Source organism: Apteryx rowi, unplaced genomic scaffold, assembly GCF_003343035.1.
Source record: "Apteryx rowi isolate R43461 unplaced genomic scaffold, aptRow1 scaffold_67, whole genome shotgun sequence".
NCBI classification, from domain to species: Eukaryota; Metazoa; Chordata; class Aves; order Apterygiformes; family Apterygidae; genus Apteryx; species Apteryx rowi.
The window spans coordinates 3,027,669-3,041,690 of NW_020450949.1; the positions used below are offsets into that span (position 1 = coordinate 3,027,669).

General features: G+C 36.2%; 1 long non-coding RNA gene across 4 annotated transcripts in view; it reads right to left on the reverse strand.

The window, feature by feature from the left end:
* Positions 1-14,022, reverse strand: part of LOC112975449 — a 33,359-nt gene that overhangs the window by 16,765 nt on the left and 2,572 nt on the right. For 3 of the 4 annotated variants that reach the window (XR_003256604.1, XR_003256603.1, XR_003256600.1), the window contains exon 3: positions 1,536-1,620. This is a non-coding gene — a long non-coding RNA (uncharacterized LOC112975449). Of the gene's footprint in view, positions 1-1,531; positions 1,621-14,022 lie in introns of all 4 variants that reach the window. The other variant, XR_003256601.1, reaches the window with a different exon arrangement.

Below are 14,022 nucleotides of genomic sequence, written 5' to 3' on the forward strand. Positions count from 1 at the left end.
CTGTAAAATCCTGAAATTCAACTGACCTGGCTAGTATGAACTTTGGGAAGTAAAAAAAAAAAMCTTATGTTCTGTTATTTTCATTGTAACATTCAAGAAAAAATGTGTTAAGGGGAAGGACTATCTTTCAATTAAGAAACATCCTAGAATGTGACAGATTCCAGCTCTACCACAGGTATCCTGGACATTTATACACATCTCACTTTCAATGACTTTGCCTCAATTTTTCATTGGTAAAATAGAGAAAAATTATAGAATCATAGAATAGCTGAAATTGGAAGGGACCTCTGGAAGTCATCTAGTCCAACTCCCCTGCTCAAAGTGGGGTCAACTAGGGCAGGTTGCTCAGAGCCTTGTCCAGTTGGGTTTTTAATATCTCAAAAGACGGAAACTCCACAAGTTCCCTAGGCAACCTCACAGTAAAATTAGTTTTCTTAATGTTTAAGTGGAATTTCATGTATTTCAATTTGTGTCTATTGCCTCTAATCCTGTCATCGGATGCCACTGAGAGGAGTCTGGCTCAGTCTCTTTTACTCCCTCCCCTCAGATATTTATACCCCTTGGTAAGATCACCCTGAGTCTTCTCTTTATGAATCCCAGCTCACTCAGCCTCTCCTTGTATGACAGATGCTCAATCCTTTAATCATCAAAATGTTTAATCTAATTTTTTGTCTAACTTGTCTAGATCCTAAATTGTTCAGGAATTTCACCTGTCATCTTAGTTGAATTACACACACGCTGGATGTCTACAGGCCCACAGCTAGAAGTCACAGTGCTTTACACAGTCAGTGGGGAGAAAAGGGTTCCCACAGGACACGATTTATATTGCCAAACTGGATGGTGTGAATGTCCGCAAATTAGCTGCCCTGCAGCTGTACGATGCAGTCCTGTAATCCATCAGTATGATGTTCTGTCTTCTGTTAAGACCCTTTGGTCCTATTGAAGTCTGAAAACCAGACTGATCTACCTAACTAATCTAAAACCCACAATATTCTAGAAGATTCGTGTGAACCATTACCATTTTATTTTCTCACTATTCCTCTGGACACAATTCTTTGTTGAAGATGATGTTGAGCATATAATACAATGCTCTTAGTCAGAGTATGCTAAAACTCACAGGTCTAATTTAAGTATGATATTTAATATATTTCTACTGAATGTAGGTCTAGAATAAACAGTTGCATAAAGCAGCCCATGGGAAATGTCATGTGAGCTGGATACCTAATCACCCTGTTTACCTCCTCATACTGTGCTGGCAGGCTGTATGCTTTGCTGATGCTACCTATGCAATGTTTTTTTTTATTGCACTGCTTAGACTGACATTGCATCATCTCATACAGTGAGAGTTCAAAACAGGCTTGTGATTACAGGGGCCAGCTATGTGTGCTGCTGATTTTTGTCCCTCTGATGAGAAAACTGGCAAGAAGAAATCAGACAAAGAGTAGAGGGGAAAAAGGAGATGCTTCTACATGAGCTGTTTCATCAGAAATGGATGAGCAGCCTGAAAACAGGAAAAATAAATGCAATCTACCTACTGCTTTGCATAGTGCTTTTGGGTGGAAGATGCTGTATAAATACTCCTCCTGTGGAAGACCATGTTTCAGAAGTAGAGGAAACTGCCTGGATTGAAAAAAAACAACACAAAACCAAAAACATAAAGAGTAATGCTGTTCCAGCACAGAAGAGGAATAGATCTTTCTTTTCTATAGTTTCTCTCCTTCTCACCACCAATAAAACCATATTTCATCAGAGGCTGCCTTCGCTCCCACAGGATTCCATCAAAATGATCGGCTATTGACAGAAGATATTAGCCCTTGTTTTCTTGTGTGAACTGTAGCTAGTGATACTGTGCAGTGCATGCTACGATACTAAAAAAATCAAAATTTTTTACTAATTCCTTCTTTTCCATTTCCTAACATGTCCTGCTATTTTAGATACAAAACTTATATCCCCAAATCTCTAAGCTTTAATCAGGAGGCCAGGTGCTAGGTAACACATGCTAACATAATTAAACAAATAACAGAAAAAAATCAGGATAAGGATAGTTTGAGAAGCTGTGGGGTTACCTTGGTGCTTTTTCATTCATTTATAATTATAAAACTTAAAGTGTGTACATGTATCTAATTATTTTATATTCCCCACAGTCCTATTTTTTTACCTCTTTTGTTTATCTGCTTAGACCTGGTCCTGTAAGCAGGCCATTTGGTTCTTGTTTCTGTCATAGCTCAGCTTGCAGTCATTTACCTATGTACTCACGATTAATCCAGATGCCCAAATTAGCTACTTTGCAAATCAGAAACAACACTCAGAGAAATAAAACTACAAAGAGGGAGTTTCTTCTCAGCTTGGAGATGGGGTGGGTGAAGGAGGATGCAACTGCTAAGTCAAAAAATGAGTCAGATTGGTCTGTTACAAATTTACAAAAACACATGAATCCCTAATCACAGTTGTGAATGCAGAAGGGTCTTTCTGGCAGGCAATCAATTCCTGCACGTCTGCAGTTCTAGTGATTCATATCTTAAGCCTTTATTGCATTGTCTTGAATTCAGGGAAGGCTCCAGTATAAAAAATCTGGCACAGGAAGTTCAGCTTCCTCTCCAGAAGATTTCCCTCCTCCACCCCCTTATATGCAGAACAGCAGGAAATGTATTTAAGCCTTGTCTATGCTGAGTGAAAACTCGTAACTGTAGAACTGTTTACATTTACACCCAAAACCTTCAGCTGAAGTGTTCAAGATAGGCAGCACAGAAGACAAAGTCATTGTTAATGACAAGACTTAATCCCCCAAATATCCTGAACTGTGGAGTTGCATTGTTGTAACCATATACAAAGCTGGACATAGTCCCTAAAGCAAATATGATCAAAATGGGAGATACAGATGACTATTATTGTCTTTCAATCCCATTTCTACAGTGGGCTTAGCAAAACTCTTACTGATGACAGTGGGAATTTTTCATAAAATAAATTTGCCACAATTGCAAAGTAAGGAAAACTATGGCAAATCAGGCCCAGATTGAGTCAATGCCTAAACTCTCACTAATTTTAATAGGGCTAATTTTAATTCCTAGATTTTCTCTAGATTCCAGTGTCCTTTAAAAACAACTTGCTAGGCTCTGATCTGAGAACCAGTCAAGTCCAGTTTGAGCCTCAGACTGAAACAGGTACAAAAAATAGGTACTCTAGAATAGGTACTCTGGAAGCACATGTAAACGTGCTAGGAGAATAACAATGCGGAATGAGTGTGATACGATGTTAAAGATCTGTGAGCTAAGTCTGTAGACTTGTGCATATATATATATGCACAAGGTAGTGCCAGTGTGTATATATATATATATATATATATGCAAAAATGCTTGCCAGGACCACAGAGGCAGTATAGTCATGGCAGTGAAGCACTGTACACCAGGGCTAAATTAAACTATGGCATGACACTGATGTAGCTTATTCTGCTTTCTGTTCTTGCATTTGCTTATTGAAGTATCTCTGGGATGTGTAGCTATGTTACTTGTGCTCCACCACATGGTGTAGACAATCCGTACAAGAATACTCTCTTGGTATAACAAAAACAGCATGCTATATTTGCAAAGTGGATATGAGTAAGCTGTATTGAGCATAGTTTATTCCATCACCATATCTCCAGAACAGAACATGCTATACTGGTTAAAAGAACAGTAGCAGCTCCTACTTCAGAGCCTTTCACCAGCATAACTAGAATAGAGATCAGCACAGCAGCAATGTGAACAGGGGGAGAGAAGCTTGAACAGCTACTCCCTTGTCATGTGATCCAGAGTGCAGACTATACTGGGTAGTTATAATGGGAGAAGGACTGGAAGACAGCTACAGCTCTTTTAGAGCCTTCGAATTTAATCTAGCTGTACCTGAGATCTCCCCTCACTTCACTGACTGACATATATATGCTGGCAGAAGTGAGTACAGGGATCTAATTTTAGCTCTAGCACAGGTTGAGCAAGCGTGGTAATGAAAATAAACTAATGCACTCCACACAGATGGGGCAGAATACTGTCCTAGAATCATACTGACAATTACTAACGTGCTGCCTAACACAAGACTGGCAGAAAGTCAAGATCTGAAAGCTTTATTCTGAATTTTCACATTCATAAAAAGGGAAGTCACCTCAGTGCCAAATGCCATTGTTTGCATCAGGAGGTATTGAGTTTTTAAAATCCATACCATATCACCCACTTATGCATGCACATGTACAAGAAAACAGAATAATTGAGTTTCAAGCGCACTATGAATACTCACACTAACAGAGCTTAATAAATAATAAATAGCAGTACAGTCAATACCAAATGTCAAAAGGTGATGCTGTATCTAGATATATATCTGCTGACTASTGCATATTAGTAAACCACATAGTGCTCTTAGCTTAGACCCCAACATTAATTTTGGCAGTGGAGGAAGGTTTTAGTAAAAGTACTGAAAATGTCATTCATCTTTATTTCCATTACATCTTGCTCCTATGAGGATTTAATCCCCAATATAGAACAATGGAAGATGCAAAAAATGAAATTGACTAGTCTGATCATAAATATAAATGAAATGCAAAAAGTAAACTAGCATTTTAAATAGCGAGAAGTACATTCATTTTTAAAAATTCTAATACTATAAGGTGTTATTGATAGGAATTTCTTTTCTTTTTTTTTTTTCTCTCAAATGTTCTTTTTAAATCACTTGCATGCTCAATTAGCTTTAGTTACATTTTGATGGTAGCCCAAATCCACAGGACTATGAAATTATTTTGTACTTTTTTATTAAGAGATGAACAGCACATGGATGTGTCAGTGACTCAGATGCTGGACCTTTTTGAGTAAGTCCTAAGCCTTTCAGGACTCACTGAAGTTAGTGGGAATTTTACTTACTTGCAGGTTTGGATCCATAACCTCAAACTAGGACACATCAACAATTGTCTAGATTGTTCTGCTGCTGTTATATTACCAGTGCAAATCCCTACTGGTACCACTGTGGTAGAAGTGAACAAAAGACACAATAGTCTTTATGTTTGATTGCATTAGCATGATACACAGCAGTAATATAACAGCATAACTCACCCTAAACACACACAGGCAATATCATAGCTCTGTTGCTTTAGTAGGTAAGAGATTTGTCAGCATGTTACTCATAGTATAACATAAAACCTGCTTTCCAGTTGTTACAATTCTCAAGTACAAATGTCTTTAATGAAGCACCAAAACTCAGCACACAATGATCATCTAAGAAGAGAATTTATATTAAATCTGAAACTAGTTTGTTCAGTTAATTGAAGGGTAAAAGCTTTTGGAGAAATAAGTAACTAATCACACTGCTTGTTCGTGGGTTTCCTTCTTAGTTTTTTGTTTGTCCATGGAGGCCTATTACCATTGGGAAAGTGGGGGAGGGGGTTGTGTTAGTTTTATTATCTGTTTTTCTGAATGTATTCCTTGACCTTTTAAAAATTCTTAGTCCAAATCTATTTGTGTTTTAGGGTTTGTCAAAATATTTTCCATAAAAGTTATTTTTTCAATAAATATTTTTTGTTCAACTAAACAAAAATCTACACGTGGAGGGGCTTAATTTTTGCATTACATTAAATTGTCTTTGCATTAAAACTCAATTTTGCTTGCTATTTATTTACTAAAATGTTAAATCTTCCCGTGAGACAAATTTCCTACAGGCTAAAACACACACATCTCAACATGCAAATCCCCCAAAATAGAGTAGAAGGATTGTAACTTTCTTCACCCCATACCACTGGGTTTTGACTCATATTTCTAGAGCTGAGAAACAGAATTCAGTAGTAGCAGCAGCAACAATTACAATTTCTGAATCTCTTTCAACCCAAGAATCTCAAAGTATTTTGGAAGTGTTACTGGATTAAACTTTCCAATACCATTGTGCATTACTATGTCCATTCCCCATTGGCACATATAAAGCAGAGGGACCAAATAATTCATTCAAAGTCAAACTCCACAGCTAGGCCAAGAATAAAATTCAGAAGATCAGAGAGTCCCACTCTTGAATTTCAAGCCCATGGCCAGTCTTCCTTAACCAACCGTAACTTATTTCTCCTGTGCTATATGGGAGAGCTATTAACAAGACTGTTCTGCAGGCAAGATAAATTCTAAATGGGATTATCTCTAAATAAGATAACCAACTAAGATAGCAAATYATGTACTGACACTCGTGGAGGGAGCCAAAGAGTTAAAGAAACAGAGGAATCACATGTAAGAAAAAAATTGAAGTTCTATTTCCTTTGAAGAAAATTGTAACTTTCATAAACAATAGTTGGCACCAAGAAGATGGTAAGATACAGTATTTGAAATGCATAGTATGGAAAGGTCCATATTCTACATCAAAACAATATGACCCTCAACTTATTTCCAGTGTTGTCAATGGGAGTTATTCTCTAGGAATATAAGATAGCACTTAAAAATATATACCTTTTATAGTTTTCAAAACAGAATTTTGTATTAAGCCAATCTGTGGATATTGGGGGAAAGGTGGGATGAAAGGAGAAAATTATGTTACCACGTTACAAATTTTTATAAAGATCAGTGCTTTTATCCAGCACTAAGTAACTGAAGTTGCCCAGCTCATGGAAAGTAAGGCTGGAGTACATGCTCACCTTTCTTTCCACGACAGTATTTGCTTTTGGCACTACAGACTCATAGGTTGTAATTTTATTAGCATCTTAAGTAGTCAAGCATGTACAGTGAAATTCTGGTTCTGTTAAGATAGGGGCAAAACTCCTGCATATCATATGTGTTCATTGTATGAACTTAAAATCCCCCCTGGACTCTTGGAATAGTATTGCTTGGCCTCTAAAAATCACTCTACTAGGCACTCTTTCTGTCAGATCYTGTGGGTAGTGGCTTGAGAGATGCTTCAATTTGTGTATGTTTTGTTTTGTTGCATGGAAACATGAATTTTATAAGCACATCTTTTTTTTCTAACAGGTGCTCATAAGAAAGGGCTTTGCAGAAACTTGAATCTTGAAGATCCACTTGGGATGTCTACTGTGACAGAATCCCAGAGGTCACTGGAAAGTTCTCTTTTTGAAAATTAGAAGACTCAACGTTGTGTTCAAAGAATACGAATTCTTAGGGATAGAAGATGTAGCCATTTGTTGCAGTTCTTTCTTTCTTAGAAGCAACTGAAGAAAAAGGTAGGTATGGGTCCTGTATGCTAGCACGTCAAATCCTTTAGCTTTGTTTTTGCAATTCAATTCTGTAAAGAAACTTTGTCCCTTCTGCTCCTCCCATGATCATCATGAATTCGTCACACTAAATCCTTCTGCACCAGTGAGTGAGGAAATCCAATAGGCAGCTCTTTCTCAGAATCACTGCATCATTTAGCCTGCTCAGGTTGTGGTTTAATGTACTCTTAGAAACAATTTTCTTTTACATTTACCATGCAATGCTTTCCCATTCAAGACAGGCACAGCAGGGAGAACACATTCCTAAACCCACATACCATGGGACCTGATGCCTAATGATTCCTATTGGTCCTCTCACAACTTTATGCCCTGCCATATCATTTAATGATTTTAAATCTTCAGCCTCTAAAGCTCTTAAGGCCATTTAAACAACAGCGTACCAGATGATATTGTCATATAGTTTATGAAGAACCCCTATACACATTAGGTAACATTCACACAGATTTTTCTGGAATTACTTCTTAATTGTCAAATAAGCATACATTTTTTGTTCTTCATTGAGTTCTTTTCTGCTGCAAGAACAGAGTGGTTGGGCTGAATTCAGCTGCCAATTTTGCTTCACATGAATGATGGAAGTCTACTGATTTCAGATTATCTTTCATCACTGTTTTTTTCTCAGTCCCAGTGCACTTTTCCAAATAAATGCTCACTTTTGAAGTACAGGATGTAACTATTATTGAACCTACTCATTTTATTACTTACTACAATTAAATAAATGACTACTGAATTTTGCAAGCATACCTTACCCCTTTCTGGTATCACAGATAGGCTTTATTTGACTAAACACAGATTCTCCAAGGACAGTGGTACAAGTCCCCCTGCTCAACTACATTTATGAATGTAGTTTTTGTTTTCTGGATTCTGGAATCTCCAGCAACATTGAAGCTATACTGCAATTGTGGCAATGAAGTAAGACATAGCTCTTTGAAGGAACAGCACCCTCATCAGTAATTCTAACATGTTTGGTAGCTGCTTCCATATGACATCTGTGACCACTTGAAACTGTTTTGCCAAGGATGAAAGAATGTTCTACAGGAATCACATGTAGCGAGATAAGCAAATCCTCTTTTGTATTTGGAGGTATTTCCCACAGGCAAACTCCACTGTAGGTCTGATGCATCAGACATCATGGAAATTTTAGTAGGCTGAATTCTCAATGTGGATTCTAAATTCTCTGCATCTCCAGGGTACCAGTTGTTTTTCTGTTAGTTGTTCAGTGAGACAATGGTCCCCTTGAGGAAAGTCCCCTTAAAGGGGAAAATATTAGGCATTAAGCTTTACTCAACTGCTTAATATGAATTAATGCAACTGAAATGGTACTGAAAAGATTATTTTAGAGGAAGACCTAGAAGTTTGCATTTGATTGTGCATGTGCATGTGTGTGTAAATTTATCTATTTTTATATATGTGTACACACACATACCCTATAGAGTACGATCTCTAAGATTATGGTAACAATGCCATTTGTTACTATTACAGCTGCAGGATAGGGGTCTATACAGGAAAACATACTTCCATTTACTTGTTTGTTAATATCTGCACACTTACTCCTTCAGTTCCACCAACTATGCTACCAACAGGATTAGGTCCATTCCCCACAGCTCTGAATGACCTATGCTCAGTACAGGACATGAGATTTTGGAAAAAAAGATGTTCAGGTACTAATTTTATATTCTCCCCTGTTCTTGGCAACGTTGTTACTCAAGCCAGTGCAAAGCCAGCTATATTTGTTTCATGCCACTAAGGGATTTCATCATGTTAAAAAAATATCCATTGGCCCAGGTAGGGCAGCTCTAAAACCTCTTCGCCCAGCTCCAGAAACAAAGCACTTTCAAGAAGCAAAGTGCTGGTTTGCTAAGTTTAAAGGTACAGAAAAAAATGTAGACTAATAATACACACTTGAATATGAAGGAAAAACAGAGCAAGGTCTCATACAATCATGAGCACATGGAAAAGAGTTCTGATAAATTCTGACTGTAGGAAGAAAGCACCAAAAATACTATCCTTCTGTGTCTCTCCAAATGAGTTTGTATAAATACAACAAAAAAACGGAGAAAGTGGTTTGTAAGTGTACAAAGAGGTATGAACCAACCTTGAGACACCCATACACGTTCCAGGGTTGGAAGCTGAATGTATAGAAAAATTCAGAACAGAGCTTGTTCCCAGCAACAAGCTCTGTTATTTTGTAGAAAAAAAAATAAATACAGATCACAAAAGTACATGCTTATATCATATTGTAAGATTGTATCACAATATAAAATTAYGGCACTGACTGCAAGGAATACTAGATCCAGGTCGAGAAGCCTTAATATGTCTTCTCACTTCTGACCATAAACTGCTGGGTCATACTGTGTACATAATTTGACATCTTTATGCATTGGTTTCTTATGTCTAAGACAGGGATAGTGATATTTTCTGACTTTAGAAAAATGAATGCTTCAAGATGCTAAATATAAGAATCACTCAGGAACTAGGCAGTAATTTTTTACTATTGTTGAAGCCCAAGCTGCTTATACCATTGCTTTGAAATGGGTCACAAGGCAATAGGAACTGAATAAAGGTTTCCCCAGAAATAAAAATACCTCAGTATTTTTATAAACTATATATATAATGCCCTTTAGGACACATATAGGTTAGTGTATACTGTCCACATGTAACTTATTTTGCCTCAGTCAAGAATGAGATATACAAAGGAAGTCATGTAGCATATATGCTTATTATATATTCACAGTAACTTATATACACATTGATGCAGTAGAATGAAATCTACAGGAATACTGTAGGCCTTCAATTGCCTTTATACATCCCATATTCTTAAGCTTAAGGAATAGCTTCTTTACACTTCAAATTTTCAAGAGATGTTGTTGGCCAAATTCTGTTCCTTTTTCCACTTCTTTCACAACGCTGTTCTACTTCGCAAACAAACAATAATAGATTTTTTTCAAGGGATTTTAGAGAGATTTACAAAGTCCCTCAACAATTCTGATTTAACAGTTCACGAACCCATTTTGCAGATGAACCATTCTAATCAACACCCTAAGTAACAAGTTCAATATCATCCTGCAAGATTGCATTAGTTAGGAAACTCAGATATATCGATCTCCCTGCCATTCTTGTCCTAAATTACACTAACACTTGCAAAACTAGTTCCCCCTACCTTAAAATCTTCCCAATTATATTCTCTTCTGACTAAAATAATTTTGCTAATTTTATGCTTTATGTTCTCAGAACTCATTTAAAATAACTCTTGTTCTGTACTAATAAGCAAACTGAAAGAAACTGTGGGACTTCAGAATGTAACTAAGCAGACTGAGTTACTTCTACTTCTTCCTCTGCCTGGCCTCAGTGAATATTTCTATTAAGTAGGCATTTCTTTCTTTCTTTTTTTTAATGAATGATCCTGATATTCTGCTACCCGTAGCCTTCCTTATAAACCAGAAACCATGATTTCCATTCTATGGTTAAAGAACTGCAGGTTGGAACAGTTCCAATTTAGTTAAAAAAATAAGAAAGTTCCTTATCTTCTGAGTAGATTTGGGCCTGAAGCATAGCTGAGTTGAAACAGTGCATAAGCTTCATTTAATTTTGATGGAAATTCATGAGAAACAACGCTTCTGCATTGTTTTGGGGACCAAATGGAGTGAGAACTTCAAAGTAGATCAAAATCAAGGGAATATTTCTATGAATCTCAGCAGGTTTAATAGAATGCTGCCCACTAGAAGTCATAGCATACAAAGGAAGACAAAGTACACCAGAAAGGGAAGTGGTGTTGGTGTGATCCGGGAATATGAGGTGTTTTTTTGAATTATTACTTTGGGTAAGTCCATTAGAAATACCCACCTGGGAAGACATAAATAGAAATGTAGGCAAAACATAATTATTTCCTACTTCCATAATATTTTTATACCATCTGTGGAGCTGTGCCATTTTGAGAAGTGCTGTTCTTCTCCCTTTCTCTACAAAGCAACATTTATCCCTGTTTGGTAACAGTCATTCTCTCAGAGTCCAGGAGCAACTTGAGTTGTCATAAGAATCATATAGTACATTTATTCAGATAACAATATGTAATTTTCAATTATTCCAATGCCGTAACAATGCTATTTGTATGCAAAAATGAATTACTTCCTAAGAAATGGGAAAAATACTGAAAAAACATTCAATAAAACACAAATACAGCATATTTCTAAACAATATGTAATGGCAATTTCACTTGCAAATAAAACTCATGTAAACTCATTTATACTTTGAGGATCAAGTTAGGTCCTTGCTCTTCTTGTTTAACAAGAACGCCTTCTCTCAGGACTATGCAATATCCCTCCTTCTATCTTTTTGTCTTTAAACAAGTTTTCCTACTCCTGCAGTCTAGAAAAAGGGACAGTTGTCTTTTTAACATTTATACCAGAAAAGATTTGATATAGATGCCTCCAAAAACACTGCAGCATTCATTAGGCAGTCATTAAATAAGTAATTATGTTCAAGGATTTTTCAACAAGCATTTTCAAGGGCTTTGTCTCTACAATACTTAGTTTAAAACAGAGTTTATAACTATTGTTAAATTAGACTATGTGCATTAACATACCAGAAGAAAATGTAGGCTGGAATTGTTGCCTTATTGAGATCATCATTACCAGGATTTTATTTAAGACCTCAAACTTGGGGAAGAGAGGGTCAAGCAACATTTCTATTTTGTAAAGGGAACACTGTATGAGATTTCTTCATTTCAAACATCATTACTGAAAAGAGGGAGATAATACCTGTGAAATCTATGTTCTAAGAGCAGATGAGCAAAAAGTCAGTTTGGGTTAAGCCCTACAGTTTCACTAGATGAAGGAACCTGAAGTTATTTGGGGGATTTAGTCAAATTACAGTCTTTATTAATCTTTTAAAGTTAATATATACCATATAACACGTATAGTAACTGAAAATGATGTAACAGTTTTGATCTAATACATTTATTTTAAAAAGAATATGACTACATTGCCATATATTTTATATATAGAAATTGTGGTGGAAGAAAGAGAGAAGTTTTGGCAACAACTGGAAAGATCATCTGAATGGCTTGTTAATACCTAACCAGAATGACTTGCTGAGTATTCAAAGTTCTCATTTCTAGTTTCTAATTTCACTGTTTCTGAACAGTGCAATAAGGCTTTGAAAGGCAAACAGCCTTACAACTGGTTTAGAGGAGRCAAAAAACAAACAAAATAATTTAAAGATGAAGTCTGCTAAGTTTTCAAAGGACATTACATGACATGGCTACTTGTGATATTAGCCACTGAACTCAGCAACTCAGCTGCACCCTTCCAGCCCTATATTGCTAGTTGCCTTAGTATTATGATTCTTCTGGAAGCTTTTAAAATGCAGCAGAACTGATTTGTCCAGTCAGATTTACAGAGAAAAAAAAAAAAAAAAGCCCAGACCCTCCGCCCTGTAAACAATCCATTCCAAACTTCACAATCTCTCTTCATACTAGCAGTCTAACTATATATCATTCAAATTCTTCACTGGAGAACAAGACATAACTAAGTCCCTGGATTAGAAACAGGAACTACTGCAACAGTCTCATTTATACAGAAGAATAGGTGTGGCAAAAGAATTAGTTGTCACATATAACCACATTTGGCCTGTCCAATTTCCTTAGCCAAATTCCACAGATTTAAAGAGGTGGCAGAGCATAGACCTGAAGACAGAAATTACCCTTTAGTGCTCATAAAACAGAGAGTGAATAAAAAGAAATAAATTAGAGATTCCTGGTAGAGGATACGATCTGAATGCTTACTTTAAAAACTGTGGGATTAAGTTTTGCATTTCTAGAAGCATATAAGAGAATTATAAAGCAGAGGAAAAGTAGTAAGTATCTGTGTGGCAAAGCACATGAGATGGGAGAAAAACATGCACTGGTTTATTATGGTGTAGTTAGTTTACACAGTGAATCTTCCTGCCTAATAACAAAATCTCATTGCCACTATTCTCTAAAACAACCAAAATATGACTATTTGTTAGGAACATCAGAACTTTATTTTAGTGCATTTCACAGATTTCTACTGGATCATCCAGTGTTGGCTGAAAATTTTCCACAAAATCTTATGAAGCCTTATGAATTTTCCTTTGTAAAACAAGATGCTTTTTTTATCCTTTATGTGTCATACCTTTTTTTCTTCACTGAAGTAATAAGTGGTCAATCTTTTATTCCAGACAAATCTTGGTGCACCCAAAAATGGCATTTTAATCTCTTTTCTGGATAAAATCTTTGCATAAAATTGATCTCTAACTAAAAAAAATATCATGCAGCTCGCCTACTATAAATCTCCCTAATCTTAGACTTTCTGACTTAAATATTGCACTAACTGCTTTGAAATGTCTAGGATACTTTGTAAATATCTAATAAACTTGTTGGGGTGTTTCTTAAGCACTTATATTTAATCAGTAGCTTACAGATAGGAATGAAATATCTAGCCCCAATCTCAAGAACATTTACATACATCCCCAACCTGCATGGAAGTCATTCCATTGATTTTAATGGGATAGTTCCTCTCCATGATGCATGACTCAAGCACATTTCTCTGCAGGAGCGGAGCACAATTTATTCCCCCATGGTGAACAGAATAGAAGCAAGTTAGGACTATAATTAAAGAATCCTTGATTCTAATTCCAGCAAATTTCCTGTTATTTATAAATCTCAGGGCAAAAAACTAAATTTTAAGAATAGGATATAAAGCGTTTAAAAACAAATACCTGATTATTATATAACAAAGGCTCAACCACAGAAGAATCTAAGAGTTATTCATAACAGACAACCTAAATCA